This window comes from Cricetulus griseus (assembly GCF_003668045.3).
Source record: "Cricetulus griseus strain 17A/GY chromosome 1 unlocalized genomic scaffold, alternate assembly CriGri-PICRH-1.0 chr1_1, whole genome shotgun sequence".
Classification (NCBI taxonomy): Eukaryota; Metazoa; Chordata; class Mammalia; order Rodentia; family Cricetidae; genus Cricetulus; species Cricetulus griseus.
The window spans coordinates 146,262,331-146,284,281 of NW_023276807.1; the positions used below are offsets into that span (position 1 = coordinate 146,262,331).

Here is a 21,951-nt window from a genome sequence, read left to right on the forward strand (position 1 = left end):
ACAGAAAAGAGGAGATGATGGTGGAGGTCCTTCTGTGTATATGTTTTTCTTATTGGTTGATAAATAAAGTACTGTTGGCCAATAAGAAAGCAAAATAAGTGGGACTAGGAGTCAAGGAGTATTCTGGGAAATGTAGTAAAAAGAAGTGTTGTGATACAGGCAGGAAGTGATATAGCATGCAGACTCATATATAAACAAGGACAAACAGGAAGTAGCTCTCTGGCTCTTCCTCTTGCTCCTGCTCTCTGCTCTGGAGCTACTATGTGATCCCGCAAAGAGGCATCCTCAATAAGATAAGTCTTATAAAATATATAAATTTGTGATAATTAAGACTGAACTAGCATATAAGAAATCCTAGTCCATCAGCCAGCAGCATTGTAAACTAATATATGACTCTGTGTGTTATTCTGAGCACCCAATTGTTGACGGGGCTTGGGCAGATGGAATAAAGACTTATCGTTAAAAGCCCCCAACTTCCTGCAGCACCCTCCAGCCTACTACAGTGCTTTCACCATTCCTTCTGTGATGTGTCTTCTTGGCCAAGGTATTTTATCACAGGAATAGAAAAGTAATTAATAATCATCCCTACATCAAAGTAACCTGTTTTCTAAAACACATTTTATTCTCTAACCTCTCATTTATTTGGGAAAAACTAAAGTATCACTTAATATAATGAATGTCATACTAAGCCCCACTAGTGCTTAGCATGATTGGTGCTTAAACAATGTAGAATGGAATATATCATATTTTTATTGATTATATTTTTGTCACTTATACTGAGAATGAATAGTCCTTGGCATGCCTTCTCTTCAGAGATTCAATCTTTCATTCATATGTGTAACTCTTCTTTAACACACATGTAATGAGCACACTTTTTTTAATGACAATTAAGGAAAATAATTTTAATAATTACATAATTTCTGCCGCCCAAACAGAATGGCAATATTCAATTAGTCTCCCTAAAAATAGAAAAAATTTAAAGATATTTACATTCTGAAAAATAGTCAATGGCCATTTAATAATCCTCCCACTTATCTACCAACAAATCAGAAATCCTAAGCCCTGATATGTTTGCTTCTCTGACTATCTCTGCTTCTGCAAAGAAGTTGGTGATCCTACATTGATTCATGTATTTTATCCATATCCCTATTATGTTGGTGCATCATAATACCTATTTTATGAAATTATAATCTCTTCACATAAGTCAATATAGCCAGAACTTATTAGTGCTCCTAAGAATTCTAAACACATCCAATTTCAATAAACTGTTTCTGCTCACAGTATTTCTTGTAATCTCCTCTTATTGAGAAATTAATACCCGATAAGAATTCTTTTTGCTTATTTTACAAACAAAACTGCAACTTTAGGTGTTCCCTAATTTTAATATATGGAAATAATTTAGCCATAAAAGTGGAAAGATTATGACACCCATGCTTTCTGGTAAAAATTTGTGTAACTATACATTATGAAGTCATGTACCTATGTGTTTTTAGTCATTATACACACAGTTCTCTGGAAACAAAAACAATGCATAATAAATTTTTGTAACATTGTTGATAATTCAATTACTAGGATTCAACTAAATTGTCCCTCAGTAGCACACACTGATTCCCAGTTTTTGAATAACTATATGAGCTCAGTATTTTGGGTTTTTTTTTAGCTCCTTACAAGTGAAACACACCTAATTTAATAAATTTTTCTTAGATATGAAAAATTTCCCAATAAATCTCTTCTTAGTATCAAAGGAATTTATCCACAGAAGCACAGTCTATAAGCATGTGTATAGAGAATCACAGAAAATAGTTTCCTTTGTGTGTCACAAATACATTCTGACAATTTCTTATCAAAACAACAACTTGCAGTGTAAAGACTTTGACCTAGAGTTGGTGTAAAACTGTCATACATTGGACATTTGTGCAGCAATCTGGCTCAAGTGGCATAGATCCTTTAAACATCTATTTTCTCCTCACCAAAGTGGAAAACTAACATTATTACAAAAAAATGAACACTAAGATTACCCATATAAAGTACATTGTTAAGTGAAACTGTACATAAAGATGTGCTAATATGCACTAGTAAATAAACCTAGAGAGAGTAATCTTGTTTAAATTGTTCATATTTGTAATAAAATTCTTATCACTATGATTTACAAGTAGTGGAAATGCAATATATACTATGGAAATATTCAGACAATAAAAAATGAGAAGGAAGAAAGGGGAAAACAAAGTACCAGAAATGATTAGTAATGGAAAGTCATGAAAAATGTAGATAACAATGATAGAAAATATAAAAGACAATGATTAACAAAAGTTGGAGGATAAACTGATGATGAATTATTTCATTAAAATTGTACAGTTATATTTCTGTCATAGCTTTTTGTTTTGAAAATACATTGATGTCTTTATGGCTCTGAAAACTGTCTGTTGTTTTACAACTAGGAAAATATGATAGTTTTCTTAAGGTTATGAAAATGTGTTCTTAATATGTCAACAAAAAGGACAGATTTCATATTTTAGAGATATATATGGAGTGTATATTTGTTTATAGTGCATATTCTCTTATTAATCTTACCAAAGTATAATAAATACTGTTAACTAAAATTAAGAAATAATTAGATCTTACTTTTTCTAATGGTTTGATCTCTGAACCCAAATAAGAGTATGTAGATTTGTTAGAGCATGGATAAATCAACAAATCTGAAAGTATGACTTTTAAGTTATACTTACTTGAAGAGAAAAGGGAACATCTAGGGTAAAATAAACAAAGACCTATTTAATTACTAAAAATCAACAAATATTAATTATTAACCAATCTTTTCAGATGGAGAGATAGCTCAGAAGTTAATGAAGTTTATTCAAACTTAAAAAGGATTAGAATTCATGTCCCAATGTACAGATAACCGTCCACGCATCTCCACAAACACCTGCAACTGCAGTTCTGAAGTGTAAAGACATGGAACTATCTATGGCACTTTCTGGTTTCCAGATTAAAAATATAACCAAGAACCCCTATTCGGGGAAACACTGAGCTTAATCAGAAAACAAAGAGGATGTTAGATGAGGATACATTATTTACTTAGCCAGCATTTTCTCACCTGAACAGCTGTGAATACCAGCTCATATATGCACACACACACACACACACACACACACACACACACACACACACACACACACACACACACACACACACATCAAAAGCCCTCATTTTATCATAAATTGCATGGTCATACATCTTCTACTTTTTTATTTTATTTTCATTATATGAGAAGTATTTTATAATTCATTTTGTAAAATTTCATTCTTTTCTTATTTTCTATACATATGGGATTTTTGCCTGCATGTTTATCTGTGTATCACAGGCATGCAGTGCCAAGAGAATCCAGAAGTGGGTATCAGATCCATTGGCACTAGATCCACAAACAATGGTGAACCATCATGCAAGTGATGTAATTGAACCAGTTCTCTGGAAGAGAAGCTAAACAACTAAAATTTTTCTACTGTCCCTAAAATTAATTTCTAAGAGGTCCAGCTATCTTTTTCTCCATAACATGGATCTTTAACTAAAGTGGACCATGAGGGAAAATGGATATTCTTGACAAAGTAACCAGAGGTTCTGAACAATGGAATATAAGCATGAAATTGTAGCTATGAATACAAACTTTGAGTTATTAAAGTTTTTGTTTGGGGCTCAAATATTTTTTAGTTGTTGAAAAAACAGCAAAAATGTATAACCAAAAATGTATAACCAAAAAATTTTTTTTGGTTATAGTTTAGTTTTTTCTGTTGAGAAAATATTAAACCAAATTTACAAATAACTTAGAAAATAACAAGGGAAAGAAAAATGAAACAACATTTGATGAAAGGTGAGTGATTTTTATATACAATTTTTTGGAATTTTGATATATGTGATCTTTCCATAAAATCTGAAGCAAAATTTATTAAAAAGAAATTTAGAGAAATGCATTAAATTGATATCTATTCATTTGATTTCAACACCTTATAAAGAACTACATATAGATCACTCAAATACAGTTAGAAGAAAACAAATTAGAAGTGTACATTGCTATTTTGAAATTTAGCCTCAAAAAACATGACAGAAAATAGTAGATATTAAAAAAATGAAACCACAATTCATCTACAATGTCAAAAATATTCCAGAAACAGTTCATGCATTTAATGCAAATTGTAATATTGGAAGTGATAATTATTAATTTTTTACTAATACCTAGGAGACCTAAGATACATTCCCAATACATAAGATATTATTTTAATGCATGGTACTCGTTTATGGATAAGTAGAAAACTGGAAGTAATATATTCCAGTGTTGTTCCACACTGCTGTAAACCTGGGTCTCCTGAAGTGTATTATCAAATGACCTCATGGTCTTGATTAAAAACAAATGGCTTTTGTTCCAGAGTGAAATCAGTCTAGCTATTGTCCTTAATACAGCAATAATAATGTAGCTAGAAAATTGTGATAATGTTTCTTTAACTGAATTAATTAATCATGAAACTGCATTAAGAAAAATGTCATAGTAATGTACACAAACCTTAAATTGCAAAGGTCCTTCACTACAACTCTCACATTCATACCTCAAAAATCAAATGGCAATCACACCACATAGTGTGAGCAAATGATATTCCATTTAGCAATCTGTTAAATTTAAAATAGAAATTAATCAGATTCTAGTAGGTAGTTGTTAAAATATAAAACACATTCCCATATCCTCCTATCTACATAATTCCAATAGCTTGTTACCCCGGTGTGTAACTCTGAACATCAATCTATTTGCCCTGCATATTTGGTCTTCTTTGATTCCCCTTTGTGTTCATGCTGTGTATGTCACTGTCATAAGCAGCTTGTCCCCACTACCTTTTTGTTTGCTCCTGCAATTTAACTTTTCTCTGCTTTTTCCTATGTTTAGTTTTCTTCATTTCTGCTTTATTTAGTTCAATGTATCTGTTGCCATTTTTTTCCATTTCTTCTTAATACAGTGTCTGATGGAAGCAGAAGCAGAGATTCGTAGCAAACCAATGAACTGAACTTGTGGTATCCAGTTGTAGAGAGGGAGGAATGATCAGCAAAGGGGTCAAGATCATGCTAGGGAAACCCACAGAAACAGCTGACCTGAGGAAGTGGGAGCTCACTGACTCCAGGCTGACAGCTGAGAAACCTTAATAAGACCAAGCCAGACCCCCTGAGCATAGGTGTCATTTGGGAGGTTTGGGTAGTCTATAGGGCCTCTGGCAGTGGAACCAGTATTTATCCCTAGTGCATGAACTGTTTTTTTGGAGCCCATTCCATATGGAGGGATACTCTCTCAGTCTAGATACATAGCGGAGGGCCTCGGCTCTGTCTCAAATAATGTGACAGACTTTGATGGTCCCCCATGTTAGGCCTCACCCTCCCAGAGGAGTGCGTGTGGATGGGATGGGGAGATGGGAGGGAGATGGGAGGATGTGAGGGAGAGGGAACTGGGATTAGTATGTAAAATAAGATTTTTTAATTTAAATAAAAATAATTTTTAATAAGTGCCATAACAACAAAGAAACATTTTGCTGTATTTTCAATAGTAAAAGTGATTTTTACTATATGTACATACTCATCACAAAATTGTTGACTATCATAAATTAATTTAGAAAGAACATTCATTTCTATGCACTAAGGTTAAAGCTTCTAACCATGCCCCTAGATCTCAAAATTCTGAATAGTTATTCTGCATGGTTTTTCCTTTTCTTCTGCTATTTCCTTACTGTCCACTTGTCCTGGTCTTATATTTCTTCCAAGTTTCAAGTACTCCCTATTAACTGCTCTTTAGTTTTTAATTCAGAAACTTCTCTTTTTAATTTCATGGGAGGTTTGTTTGTTTATATTCCCTTCACCAGGGTGCCTGAAAAAGAAAATGCTGTAAACTAATGTCACCAGGAGGCTCAATGTTGCTCAAATCAATACAAAAAGTCTTTACCATTCTGTTTCTCAAGTTCAAAGCACTTCCCAGTAACATAAAAGCCACATATCTTACATGAGAGCCTGAGGATTATAAGATATTTAATTCATGTGATGAAAGTATGACGGCTATTTTTTCATATTTCTCTTCAGTCTATTCCACCTTCAATTCTTCTTGCCATTATAACTGCCAACAAGCCACAACAAATGTGTTAACAAGAATATTTACCTGATCTTGTCTGTAAGAGGCAATAGGAATAAAAGTATTGAGTGAAAAATGGAACTGTAGCTTGAACCACTTAAAGCGTTGTCAATCATCCAAGTATCAATGAAGTTCATATTTATAAAAACCTATATATGAGGACATCATCCTAGATGCATAGAATAGAGCTTACAGTCCTAGAGAGCTGTGAATATTAGATAAAATAATAAATACAAAAGACCAAACACTGTTCCTGGCAGAAAGTGTTACTAAAGATTAATAAATGCCATTATCATTCAATATCCTCAGAGGGATTTCTTTGATACTTGTAGAATTGAAGAACATGGAGAATTTTAATTTTGCATTGAAATGTTCAAGATGTCTGGAGCTGATTCTTTCTTAGTTCTTGTACTTACTAATTTCAGAACCAGGAACCAATGAACTCTCTTTATCTACCCCAGCAACAACACATAAGTCCTCTGACAAGTCCAGATCTATGTCTATTTTATTGTTCTTTTCCTTGAGACAGAAGAGAATTGCATTTTTAATAGGAAAGTCAAATTACCACTCCGTGAATGATCTCATCTTCAGAGTGAAATGAACTCCTAGGATATAGTGGTCGTAATCAGGAAGAAGCACAGATTGGGGAAAATATTCAGAGCACTTGAATATATTCACCTCAAACTGCCTTTCACTATCTACCCTCTTCTCTTCCTCCACAGCTTATCATCAGTGCCCTGTATGAACTCTTCCCACTGGAGATTGTATCTTATGACTGCAGCTTATTCAGTTCTCAAATCTTATCAAACTACATATGGAAATTCAGACATTTTATTGTGTGCTAATAATAATCAAGTTTGAAAGAAGATACATGCTGTGAGTTGTCTTCGTTTGCCCTCAAGTCCCATGTGTTACAGCCTACACCTTTGAAAGTCCAGATCACAGTCTGGAAGGGCTGTAGAATTAGAAGATGTGAGATCATTGGAGGTGTGCCCATGACAAGGATTAGGGGACTCCATTCTGTTCTTACTTTTGCTACCTGGCCAGGAGGGTAAGCAGCTTTTTTCTGTCACACGTTATCACTCTATGATGTGCTGTCACGGGTCTAATCTATCCTGATCATGAAGGAGGGAGAACTCCGAAATTGTGAGCCCAAACCAACATTTTCTGTTCACATTTTTTTGTTTGTTTGTTTTTCCAGACAGGGTTTCTCTGTGTAGCTTTGGATCCTATCCTGGCACTCACTTTGGAGAACAGACTGGCCTCAAACTCACAGAGATCCACCTGCCATTGCATCCTGAGTGCTGGGATTTAAGGCATAAGCCTCCAACTATTGATTGTCTAGCTGTGGGTGTCAGTGAAGAGGCCTTGGAAATCTATGGGTCCTCTGGTAGTGGATCATTATTTATCCCTATTGTACAAATGAACTTTGGGAGCCCACTCCACGTAGAGGGATACTCTCTCAGCCTAGACACATGGGGGAGGGCCTAGGCCCTGCGCCAAAAGATATGACAGACTCTGAAGATTGCCCCATGGAAGGCCTCACCCTCCCTGGGGAGCAGAAAGGGTATGGATAAGGATTTAGTGGGGGGTAGGGGAGTAGAGGGAACTGGGATTGACATGTAAAACAATCTCATTTCTAATTTAAATTTAAAAATGGAAAAGAAAAAACAAACAAATTAATTGTTTATATTTACTACAGTGATGGAAAGCTGAGTGATGAACTGATACCCTATTTTGTTTGTATTCACAGGAATAATATTATATATGTGCCATTCCAGAGAAACTGAGACTCATCTAACTGTATATCATATAACATTTATAATTATCTTCTTGGTTACATAAGTCACATGTCTTTTTTCTTTGTAAAAAGGTTTTCTTCCGCAAATTAATGCGCTCAATGATTAAATGTGAAAATATGACAATCCTCAATTTTTAAAATTGGACTGGCCACATTGTAAACCCTCACAAAAAGCATACAGCTTCTGGCTGTCAACACAGAACATTCTTACTGCCATGAGACATTTCACTGGACTGGGCAAATGGAAAAAAACGGTCATGTTCTCAGATGTTTAACAATAATCATTATTTTTATTATTGATTTAGTTGATTAACTGATAATCCTACCTACCCTCTTATTTTGTTTCTTCTGTAATCAATATACTTGTTATACTTTCAACATCTTTTATTAATTTTCTGCCTTAATTAATGAATTTCCCTGTGAGTGTATTCCATTTCATCACCATGTCATACATGGTCTTGACCCTGAAGCACGAATAACTCCAGTTTGTTGGTAGAGTTCAGAGGGACTCATTACTCACTCATCTAAATTACCACCTTAGTTTTCTTCCCACTTGCTCAACTGCATATTTCTTTTTACCTTCATTAGCTTCCATGCTCTATAACAGGCCCTGTGCTAAAGCAAATTTTATGATCTCTTAAAAATGGATCACCATCTAGCTTCCTTATTTTTATCCACCTTGAACTCATGAATACCTATTTGTTAGTAACAACTTAAGGCACTATGCTCCCAAATATCCTTCCTTATCACTTTGATCAACATTATATAACCCATGCTGCAAATGACAACTATATTTGCTTAGCGACCAAGCAGTATATTGAAGTATATCCCATGCACTGAATTAAAATTAAATATTAATGATTTGCAAAGCAATGCTTTCAAATAGGCACCTACATGAATTCTACAGCATACCATTTTTTCTAATATCACTATTATCTATATACCCTTCCTTAGTAACAGACAGATATTTCTAATAATTTTAGTATATGCCATGAAATCATAAGAACATTTTATATACATGTTATCTTTTTGGATAGCTTATAGATTAAAAATAATACTATGCTCTGTACATATTGGAAATCAGTAAACTTCAAAGATTTTAATTACACCATATGCAAGTGATTTGAATGTAAATAGGAACAATAGAATATTATCCTTTCCTAGATGAAAGAAAAACACAAAGGAAATCAGCTGGAGATGCCTTAACATCAATTCCTGTTGTTTATTTGATGTTTAACTCCCATGTAAACAATATTTAAAAGGAAACATAAGAGCTAATTGTCAAATCAAATGTACTTTCTTGGAACAAAGAACCAGAACACAGTGACACAATGAGTGGCTCGTCCTACAGACCAACTGCTCCAAGCAGCCTTCTCGCTCCCCTTTGGCAGATGGTACTCGTTATGACTGCTCTCAAATAGAGTGGTTTGAAGCAGGCTGTATTTACAATTATGGCTCTCACATAAGGAGGTTTACTAGGGCTCTAAAGCTAATTAGCACTGTCCACATCTCAACATTTGTCTGTTCGGCTAGCCCACAAGCCCTCTTTGCAATTATGGAGGGAGGACAGCCTGGGGAAAGGGTAGATACTGAAAATCTACACATGATTGCTATAATGTGGCAGTGCCTTTAAAATATGAAGTAAATGAGGAAACTTAAAAGCATAAGTACAGTTTTAAAAGCCATGCACAAAGGACAATTCAAAGGACATGAATGTCATGACAGAAAAAACCTATAAAAATATAATATTCAAACCTATGCCTGTTTACATTTCTTCAAGAACTGTATTTGGTTGCTTGGGAGATCAGTGTTCATGTACATACTAAAACATCTGGACTACAAGTGAGAATTTAACTGTGAGTATATCGGAATGAACAATCTTTTCTTCTTTCTTTAAAAAAAGTACAACACAAATATACCGATATATACTGCTATAAAGTATAAGCATGCTTGGACAGAGAAAATAAGCAGCAACTGACTTAAGTTTTACAAATGAGAACTCATGCCCAAGGAAAGCCAAGCTAGTAACCAATCACCATCCATCTCCATCCACAGCAAAATTCAATCTGAAGTAGAAGTATACTAAATACTTGCTATATGTCATTGATTTTTAACAGCTGCAATGTAAATAACATTATTGTAGTCAAGATATAAGGCATACTCAAAACACAAGACCTCAAACCTAATATTTATATCAATGAAAGTCTGCAATGGAAGCATTCTCTTTGACTCTACCATGCTTTATTGCATCCTCTCTTTCTTCATTTATTATACTGTATTACTAATTAATCATTTCTAACTCTCAGTGAAGAATGTATGTGTAGTTAACATTTTGAGTACCAAGGAGGTGTAATAAAAGAAAAAATAGAAGGTTTCTAATTTAACTAAAATGTTTTATAGTAAAACCGCTTTTTGTCCTTTACCTTCAAATTTCAAAACAAGTGGCTGGAGCAATAAATGACTCAGTGTTTAAGAGCACACACTACTCTATCAGAGGACCAAAGGTCAATTCCTAGTTCCCATATTGGACGGCTTACAAGCTCCTGTTAACTTCAGTTTAAGCAATCTGACACATTTTCCTGATGGTAGAAAACTCACATGCACAAATATATATATAAAATATATAATATATATTATATATATATATATAATATATATCTTACATATGTGCATAAGTATATAAATACAAATCCCTGAGTCCATTTTTGTTGTTTGTATGTATACGGTTTCAGGAATAAGCACTTTATATTGATTAACTAATTATGGGGCTCATCACCAGAATAAGCTAATTATATCTCTCTCACCAGACGTTAGTTGTCTTCAATGTTTTGTCTAGGGATAGGAAACCCTCAGAATTTCTTCCTTCCATGTTACATGTATGTTTGGGTCTTGGTTAGGCAGCCATTTCCATGAGACAGTCTCAGAGCAGATACTCTGTTCCTCTGGCTCTTACATTCTTCCCAGTCCCTCTTTTTCATGTTCCCTTAACCTTAGATGAAAGTTGTTGTCAATGGTATTATTCATTCTAAATGAGTTTCCCACAATCCTTTGATCTCTACATTGTGTTCTGTGGTAGTTTTCTGTGTCTCCTTTTGTTGTAAACAGAAGGTTCTTTGACAAGGAATGAGAGCTACACTTATCTATGAATATAAGGATAAGTTGTAGAATGTAGTTAAGACTTTTGCTATATTAGGAAAGTGGTATAGTAGGTGCTCTTCTAAAATTCATGACCTTAGTAGCCTCATTATTTGTCAAAGTTTCTAGCACCAGGAATGATTTCCATCATACTGAGTAAGCCTTAAGTTCAATTAGACTATTGCTAATTAGCACCAATGCATGTCCTATTGGACATTTAGATACATCTCTCTGTAGTGGTCACTATAGTTTTTCATAGGCATAACAGAGAACTAGTATGGTGGTTTGAATTAGAATGACATTCAGAGGGTTATTCATTTGATTGCTTGGTTCCCAGTTCTGGAAACTGTTTGGAAAGGATTAGATGTGGCTGTGTTGGAGGGAGTCTATTTTTGAAGGTGGAGGTATCACTGGAGGTGGTCTCTGAGGGGTCAAAAAACTATAGTATTCCCAGTTAGCTTACTTTGACTCCTGCTTGTGGATAAAGTTGTGAGCTCTCAGCTGTAGTTACAGACCCATGTTTGCCTGCCTGCTACCATTCTCCCCACAATGATGGTCATGGTCTCCAACCTTCTGGAACTGTAAATCCCACATTCAGTCGCCATAATTAATAAGTTTTAATGATTATGTTATCTTCAAATGCAATGGAAAAGTAACTGAGACAGAAAGGATGATTGATTGGTTTCTTCCCTTGGCAGCTTGAGCAGTGCTTTCTGGTACTGTGGAAACTGGACCACAGGAAGGAGACTTTCAGATGCAATCCAGCTTTACACATCTCTTCCCTGAATCCTAAATGTGAAATGTCTTCAGCAACTTCACCTTCAACTGATGAAGGGCAACAGCAATACCAACAAATTTTTACTATAATTTATCTTATAAGAAAAATATATTTTCATTAAGAAAGTAAAAATATCTGTCAAGAAAGCAAAAATGATATTTATCAAATGTGATATTTGGTCTGAAATATTGAAATGCCAAACTATAGTTGACCATTTCCAGGAACCATGCAGTGATGAGTTATGTGACTCAAAGCTACTTTGCTCACAGAAAACAAAATAAAAAGTTATCATTTCCTAAAATTCCCTAACAAGTGAAATTGAATTAAAATTATATTGGCAATATAAGGAATTACAATTTTGTGGAACAAAAGCTTATATCCTGGGGCTAGAGAGATGCACAACATTTAAGAACTTTTTTGACTCCTGCAAGGGAGCCAGGGTTTCCTCTAAGCATCCACACCAGGTGGCTCACTTGCTACTACAGTCCAAAGGCTTCTGAGATCCAAGGTAAATGCATGCATGTGCTGAACATACAAACAAGTAGGCGCACACATACACAGTAAATACAAATAATTCATTTTAAAATACTCTAAATACACCATATTTATAGTAATTGTCTCAACAATACACTATACAAACATTTAGCAGAGCATGGAGAGAACCTGGTATTGCTGAACAGGCCTTACCTACCAAAGGAGGTTATTGGCAATGACAAGAGAAAAACATGAACAAATAAGTACACATAGAAAGAAGACCAAACATTGAAATCAGGGGTCTATTTGACAGAATACAAAATTTTACTAATGGCGTTACTTGGCCCATTGGTATAATTGGAAGATTTCAGCTCTGAGAACTGACAGAAAATGTTATGACAAAAACTGTCTCTAAGCATGAAATAGCAAACTAAATGTCAACAGCAAATGAGATGCTCTAACATAAATATTGTGTAAAACACAGGCTAAAAAGATGATTATAAAACAGGATTCTCTAAAACCATAGATAAAAATCCCTTGGCAATCTTATAGACAATTTGGTTAAATAAGTATTTTGCAAATTAGGTAATAACACTATTATTTATTAAGTAAAACTACTGTGTATTTCCAACACACAAAACTGATTAATGTTTGAACATATGGAAGTGCTAATTAGACTAATTGGACTATTACATAGTATAAAAGTGAATCAAATTACCCTGATGTACCACATAAAGATATACAATACAGGTTCTTAACAAAATTATAATTCAGTTGCACTCATCAATTTATACTTATTATGATATATATTGCAATAAATATAACATATTAATTTTGACTCAGAATATGCCATGCGTTTATACATTGTAATTTTGAATGTTACCAGTTTCCAAAGGTATTATAAATTTAGATTAAAAAATCATGGAAGTATCGTTATATGATTTAATACAATACAAAGGCATCTTTAGCTTCAAAATTACTTTATTTAAAACACTGAAAATACTAGAAACAATGCTTCCTGATTTCCAAAACAATAGTTCATATGTAGTCTATGCAAACAGAAATGTGGTTTTTAACTTACAAACACATGAATGTTGGAACTTTCTAAGGCTTGATAATAAAAATCATATTGCAACATTATTATAAGATTTATTTAAAGTCTAAAATTTCACTTTGTATATTTAGTAAATACGTGCAGATCCCAGTAACCCATCAAAAGGTGTTATCTAAGTAAACTTTGTAATACCACTTTAGGATTCCCGTGTTTATAAAAGAGCTCAAGACAACAGCACAACCTTTTGTTTGCTGTTAGCTCTATAATGGCATTGTCCACAAAGACCATATACCCCAACAGGGCATAGCGGCACATTTAAACCTTTAATTCCAAAACTCAGAAGGTGGTGGCAAGCAGATCTCTGAGTTCTTAGGCCAATCTCCTCTCTACTCAGATACCCAGTAAGATCCTGCTGGAAAAAATAAAAAGAAAAGAAAGGGAAAGAGGGAGGGAGGGGGGGATGGAAAGGAAAGAAAAGGAAAAGCCAAGAGGAAAGAAAAGAAGTGGAGGGGGAGAGGTGAGGTACGGATGGGAGGGGAGGGAAGGAGAGAAGAGAGTACAGGAGAGGAGAGTACAGGAGAGGAGAGAACATGACAGGAGAAGAGAGGAGGAGAAGGAGGGAAGGGGTGGAGAGGGGAGGAGAGAGGAAGAGAAGAGAGGAGGACATCTCTTGATATTGAATTTCTCAATCTCTAAAAATGTGAAACATAAATCCACGGTTTTTACAAACTATGTGATCTCCCTGAGAACAAATGGACTAGAACAAGCAGTTTCTGAAAATGTCTTCCAATTTGAAAGAATATGGTTTCATGACAATTTTCTCTGATTCAAAAATTCCATATTGTATCCAGAGGTATGCTTGTTAAATTCAAGTATCTAGGGATATGAAGCTTAGAACCTCATACAGGTATGATATAGAAAAACTCCTCCAGAAAACAACTTTTGTAGGAAGGCATTGATTTGCATGTAGCACCTAGGATGCAGCTTTTGTGAGTCATCACCCTACTCTGGCTTTTTTTGTATTAATGAAAAACACTCCACAAAAAGTAGAGCTAAACTCTGTTAACATACTAAGGAAGTGTAAAATGAAATACTAAGTGAATCCTGTCGCTCTACTTGGTAATGCATTCCACTGAGCATTCTTTGTTTTCAATCTGTTAGGAGAAATAGAAATGAAGAAACTGGCAAGACAACATCTACATCACTAACTTTTGAAAAAGTTTATCATTACATATGAAAGTTTGATGCATCACATATCATTACAAAACAAATGAATTTTTTTCTGGTTTATCCAGTCTCCAGTAAATATACACTTCAAATGATACAAGAAATCACAGATGGGGTCAATGAAATTTAAGTGTGCATGACTTCAGTCTAGATTCATTACCATGTCATAAAATATCACATCAATCTACTCAAAAAATGCCATGTTATTTAAATTACTGAAAAGATAGAAACATTTAACACAACTAGTATGTATAGACCTATACTTTCCATTCTTAGTTTGATTTGCAAGGTGATTTTTTAAACAGTTGTTTATTTTATTTTATATGGATTCTACATAGTAGTTTTCAATAAATGACAGGAAGATATTATTAACAGTATTGCTACTTTCACACCTTATTTAGCATAATTTGTAGCTTACATTTTATGTATCTGATGTGCATTTGGGCTTTTGTGTTCTTCCATGGCCTTCATTTAGCTGGGATTCATGATTATATAAATTTTTAAAATGCTTGCTTAAAGAACACATTTTTCAAACCCTTATTAAAGTAATTAGAAAAATACATGTTCAGTCAACTCCCCTTTAGAAGCTTCTTTGAGATTTTGTCACCAATATTTGTAATTTAAAATCAAATGTAATCTATACATCAAATGTAATCTATACAGGGAATATGGTCACTTTAATGAAAACCCAACAGAAAGTCAATGAAAAATTGAGGTAGATGACCTACTGCTAAGCAGGCAAAATGTAAGCCTTATTAAACACACCAGGAAATAAATGATCACCAATACATAAAGTTAAAATAAATAAAATCCTACTGCTTAAGACACAATGGCTTTACCTTTACTCAAACAGTAATGAGTATGTGATAATAAAGGACAGATTAAAAATAAATGTTTATATAGAGAGTAAAGGTTAGAGTAGCCATATTTTATATCACATTTAATGTGCAACATTTTTTTAGTGATATAACTGATGACAGAAAGAAACCCAGGGTACATTAATAAAGAGAAGTGAGTTGTTGCATGCATGAGAACTGCATTTGTATGTTGACCCTAGATCAGGGATTCTCTAACCCATCTGCATATTAGAATCACCTGAGAACATTTGTGAACAAACCATTATCAGGGTCTGTCCCCCAGTGATTCCCATTCAGTCTGTTTGCATAGAGCAGAGCACCAGCATACATAAATATGTTTCATTCAGGTTCTGCAGGTGGCTTTACCTTGTTATTTGAGAAGCACTGTGGAAGGCTTATTTCCCTATCTATGAAGGATATCATTGCATATTTTTATTAATATGTTTCCTATAAATGTTATTTCAGCATAAATGCTGTAGCACATATAGACCACAGCATTTTAAACAAATACTTAGAATGCCTCTGTTTCCACAATTTGAATATACTGTCTCTATCACTTGGTATACCTATTAGAGTATGGCTTTATTAACAAAATATCTGAAATCCTTCACAGTAAACTCTGACTTTATATAAAATTTTAAACATTTTCCTAAATAAGCTATAGACATATCTGCTAAATTGTTGTTGGGGGACCTTATAGGAGAATCTTTCCAGTGCATTGTAAGACATTAAACAGAAACTCATTTTTTTTTTACTCTGTGATAATAAACAGAAATTTCCAAAGTGACAATCACAGGCATTTTCCAAATATCATCAAGTATTCCTATCTGGGATTTACCGCCTGGAATTATTCTTTTTCTTATTCACAGAATGAGTAGAGAACTCTGGATATCAATGATATATTTAAATCTTACCACTTGCTCATAAAAATAACAAGAAACTGTCAAGATACATTTCTGTTACAATACTCCATTTATAGTATTATAGCATGATAGTGTGTGGAAACAAAGATATCCAAACTTCACAACAAGAATCTGCAAATTCAGAATTCTAAACAAAAGGTCAAGTAAGTAATGGTAGTAACTAGCAGGGAAAAAGTTCCTCAAAGCATCATTTCATTAATTCATTCAAAAATTGTTGGGAATTCATTTCCAGCTATCATAATTCTATGTGTAGCTTTTATGACAATGAAGGATAGAAAGTTTCATCATTACGCACTACTTATGTCTAGATCATTTCTTCTCATGAATGTATTGAAATATGTATCTATAAAACACCACTGAAATAATAAACTGACAAAGAGTTACGCATAGGAGACATTACCCCCCTCAATAACATGAAGGAAATCGGATGATGGTAAGGGATCTTGTAGAAAGGAATCCTACATGGGCTCTAGTAAGAAAGATTCAGGACAAAGTGACTATGACTGGAGCAAACCTTAGTAGATGAGCATTCCCCAGGCATGTATGAAAGTTCAGCTACAATAATGAGTACAATACATACAGGAAGAAACAAAGGAAGAGGAGGTGGAAGATGGGAAGGAAGAAAAGGAGGAGAGTCATGAAGGGAAGAGATGGTAAAGGGGAGAAAGAAATAAAACTGAACCTTGATTTACAGTTTTGAGTTTGATATAAAATAATGTAGAATTATACAATATTTAAAAAGCAGTTCTCTTTATAGGAAAAATCAGCTTCAGAAAAAATGCATTTTGTATATTAAAAGGTTTCATCATATATTGAGATTAAAATGCATGCACTATATCAAATTGTGGTGTATTAACTCTTGAGGGCATTAGAAAAGGGAAAATGAATAATGGCATAACAGGCATCTTTTCTAAATTGGTGTAGTCCATCACAAATTAATTCACAGAGAAAGATCTGAAAATTCTTCTCAACCATAGAAGATAGTTACAATGAGTATTGTATATAGCAGCTGCCCTGAGGAAGCATGGATCAGAGAGATGGATGGCAATAACCTGGTGCTATTTATAAGGATATTACCAATGTATGGATATTCTTAACTTAATTCATTGGAAATTCTACTTTATAAATAAAGATAAAGGAATAATTCACTTATCACATGACTCAGACCAAACCCTAGGCTTGACCACAGCAAATTCTATTTTACGATTATTTTTCTAGTAGTTGTTCCAAGCCCAGGCCAGATCAGTCACATTCAGCTAAGGTCTCTTGTACAGAATCATTCAGTATCAGTCAACACTGTTTGAATGGCCTTCTACTGATTCTTTTCCTATTCCTGAATGCTCTTTTCAGAAGAAATGCAAATTATTTATTTCTTAATTTATTACAAAATTGAAAGCCTTGCATATACTATCCCTAGAATTAAGTCTCTACTTATCTTTTTACCTTTACTTGTATAATATCTTTATGGATTTATAAATTTCAGTGTATGTTCTCTCTCTCTCTCTCTCTCTCTCTCTCTCTCTCTCTCTCTCTCTCTGTGTGTGTGTGTGTGTGTGTGTGTGTGTGTGTGTGGTGTAGTAGGTGTGATGTGATATGTCTGTGTGGTGCATATGAAGACCTAAGGACAGCTTTGTTATGCCAGTCTCTTATTTCACTTTCATACAGGTTCCAGGCATCAAATCAGGTTGTCAGGTGAACTCATTCTTGAATCATTTTGATGGATTTATTTTCATTGTGTCCTTGCAAACACAATTTCACTAAGTAGTCCATTGTGATGTTGAACTTATTCTGTGGCAAAAACAGGCCATGATCCTGTGATCCTCCATCCTCAAGCTTCATAACTAGCTGTAATCATAGGCTTGTACAACCAGAACTGATACCACATTTTTCTTTAATTAGTAATTGGACTGGCATAAGAATCTAAGATCAACATGGATCCTTATTTCTGTGAATTAGTTCCTTGACTCAAAACTGGGGGTATGTGTCTGTGCCAGTTTCTTAAATATTTGTATTCATGAATAATGAATAATCTGAATAATTAGGTCTATATCTTAGTCCTGTTTGCCAGCTCCCTAGTTACATCAACTCTTTACAAGAGCAGATTTTTGGCACTTCAAATTAGGGTCATCTGTTGATATTTTTGCTGTGGAATGTCCATTCATTTATTCAGTCACTCTATTGGTTCAGCATTGCTTCATTCATGACCCAGGAAGCACACAGTACCATGCTTATCTGTTACCCCCAATTTACTTCATTCTTTTAGAAAAATGAATTCTAAAATCTTCCCACTCTAACTCTTGCCAGGAACCCATTGGGCTTCTGGAAAAGTTGTAGCTATCTTATTACTAGTTTTCTTTCTAGACTAAGTCAGATCACTTCTTCTCAAAACTTCTTTGACTTTTTCCTCACATGAAACAAGTAAAAAAGTCTTCTGGGTTTGGATTTTCCTTAGCATGTGTTACCTTGGCTGACTAAAGATGAGAAGCCTTGAAAAAATGATTTTGAAGTTTTTTTTCTTGAAGCTGAAATCTTAGTTTTAAATTATGTGGGTCTTCACAGACAGAGCATCTTTCAAAAATACAGTATACTCAAAAGAAACACAGAAGAAATATTGCAAGTCTCTGGCAGTAATAATAGACAGGATAAATATTTTAGGGGACTGTTTCTGAGTGTTACTCTTTCATCTCTACTGAGGTGCTAACATTCAGAAATAGAAAAGGGTTTGGCTTCTGGGCCCTTGAACAGCAGCTTATGGGTTTTCAGTGGGAGAACACGAGACACTTTGCTAACTCAGGATTTATAAGCACATTAATGAGCTCTGCAATGTGGTGGTTCTTGCTATAAAGTTTTAATTGTATTAAACAAACCTTGTTTTCCCTAATGATTATAAATGTAGCCTGAGAAAGTTTGCACAGTGGGCCTCGTCTCTGTAGGACATGAGTGACAGGTAACCTAGGTTCTATTTAAGTGTCACTATAGTAAACATTGTCACATATTAGAATCACTTATTCTGCCCCACAAAAAAGTTTCATTTTCCTAAGTGAGATCATTAATTTAGAAGGGTTGTTTTGTATATTTTCTAGGTATTTCTGCTAAATGACAAATAACTAATTTCTAAATAAATGGGTGTTTCTAAAATAACAAAGAAAATAAGGGCATATTGAATCCGAGAAGACATCTATTTGCTTATTGACACAATTTAACCACTGGAAAGCTGGAAGAGAATTTTACTACTTCTCTTATGGCCATGTATTTTTTGAGTCCTGGTCAATGAACCATGCTTATGTTCTCTCTGAGACTTTGTCTGTGTTTGAAGCTGCCATGTGATATTTAGAGCTATAGCAACCATATTAAAGAAAGGGCAACATGATGGGTGACAAGTTTTGTGATGTACTAAATTTCTTTAGGACATGTGTACTTTGCTAGCTGCAGAACATAGCTTATACATTTAAGTGTGGCTTAATATAGAAATAAATTGGTGATCTGTTTGTAAATTTTACTGCTTGAATATTCTACCCTCAAAGCACTTGGTAGTGTCTTAGAAAGAGATGTAATCTTATAGACCTGGTCAGTTTACAAAATTCTACAACATAATTTGACAACATATATTTGAAGGAAACCATTCTCATACTAGAAAAGCACCTTGTTAACTTTTTTATTTACTCTTCCCTCTCACAAAACATCTAGACCTAATCACACCTCAAGATAATCTAAATTAAGATTAAATGGGGTTATAAAATTGTTTCAGAAAAACAAATTACATGTGACTTCACAACATCTATACAAAAATTTGAAAAAAGCAGATGATTTCATGATTATGTCAGCAGCATGGCCATTGTAAATATTAAATATAACTTTATCTTAATAAATTTAATTTATCTGCCACACTCAGAGCTTAAGGCCATGTCTATTCCACTGTTGGCTGCATAGAAGAATTCCCCTGAGTTAAGTTATTCAAGTTTATGTCAACCAAGGGGGATTACTAGTCAGGGTTCTCCACACTTGCCTGCATTATTTGCTGTTGGAGATTCACCTCTTATTAGTAGGTAAGTAAGGAGCAGAGACTTGAAGGGAGAAACAAAGGAGGAAAGAGGTGGGGACTGACAAAATGAGTGGGGAATTTTCAGATGCATTAGACCCCATGCTGGTTTTTGCATCTAAAGCATCAGTAAGACTAAGTGACTGCTTCTGGGAATATGTAGGACACTTGCATTCATGCACACTCAAACAGTCCCCAATGAAATTAGGATGGATAGGGACCAGACTGGCTTCTCCTGCCATGCTTATGTGAATTAGTACTGACACAGAGAGCAGCCACTTGGACACTGTGGGTTAAAGTTCCAATGGGCACTAATGAGCATGCCTCCTAGCATTTCCTCATTAGCCTCCAACTCAACTCTCCATTTCTGAACTCTTTCCACCGAACACTCTAAGTTCAATTAATATTAAAATATGCAGGATTCTCTGTTTTATGAAAAAGTCAGCAAACTGTATTATCGTCAGTGTTTTCAATAATACATTGCACAATGACCTTCCTTCACAAATAATTCATTTGCCAACTAAAATGCCACATTCTGAAACTATCTGTGTAACCTTAAGAAATCTTCCAGAAAGATATTACAGACAAGCAGCAGCCCTCCAGAAAGCTGTCACATTCAATGTCCGTGAGACATGCGTTCTCCACAATACAAAAGGAAGCCTGAGTTAAATAAAGACTTTCTCACCCAGCACAGAAAACAGTAATTCATGGCAACATCAATTATGGGTAATGAAAACAACTCACATGTACAGAACATTATGGAGTTGAAAATGGTTTACATATACAGTGCCTCCTACAAACTATCATTATTCTAATCATTGTTTTGCCAGATAGCTACAAAATAGAGCTCCTCAGGGGTATTTTACTGCTTGTCAGGCTAAAGAGGCAATGATTTGTGACAGCTGGTCAGATTACGAGCAGAGAGATAACAAAAGATTGTGCTGAATTTTCAATTTCATTGTCAGAAGGAGATGAGACCCTTCATTCTGTGTCTTTAAAGATGCTCAGCAACACCAGGGGAAGTCACCTTCATCTAAATATTAGTTAAGCTACAGAAAAGGATATTTGTCCCTTATATTCCAATTACTGACATTCTAAGCCAGCGATTCTCAACCTGTGAGTCACCTTCCCTTTGGCAAACCCTATTTCCAGAGTATTTACATTATGATTCATAAAAATAGTAAAATTATACTTATGGAGAAGCAATGAACATAATTTTATGATTGGGGCATTAAAACATAAGTTACTGCATTAAAGGGTCACAATATGAGGAATGTTGAGAACCACTGTAAGCCATCTAAGCCAAATAAAGAGTTGTTAAACATCATGGAGGAATAATTTTCGGTGCATTAAATCAGTGATATTTCCGGTGTCTCAGTATGACCAAGAAAAACAGTTTTCCAGACTAAAAACTAAAAGACAGTTGAAGAAGAGTCCAGTAAGAACAGAAATGTGCATTGATCTGGATGAGAGGGAAGGTGGGCATAGTGGCCTAAGAGATGAATCAGGTGT

The 21,951-nt window shown here is 34.5% G+C and overlaps 1 long non-coding RNA gene across 1 annotated transcript; it reads left to right on the plus strand.

Annotated features, from left to right (window-relative positions):
• The first annotated feature begins 246 nt into the window (after positions 1–246).
• LOC118237956 lies at positions 247–12,632 on the plus strand. Its single transcript, XR_004772412.1, has 3 exons — positions 247–544; positions 6,874–7,202; positions 11,786–12,632. It is a non-coding gene; the product is annotated as an uncharacterized LOC118237956 (long non-coding RNA).
• Positions 12,633–21,951: the final 9,319 nt, after the last annotated feature.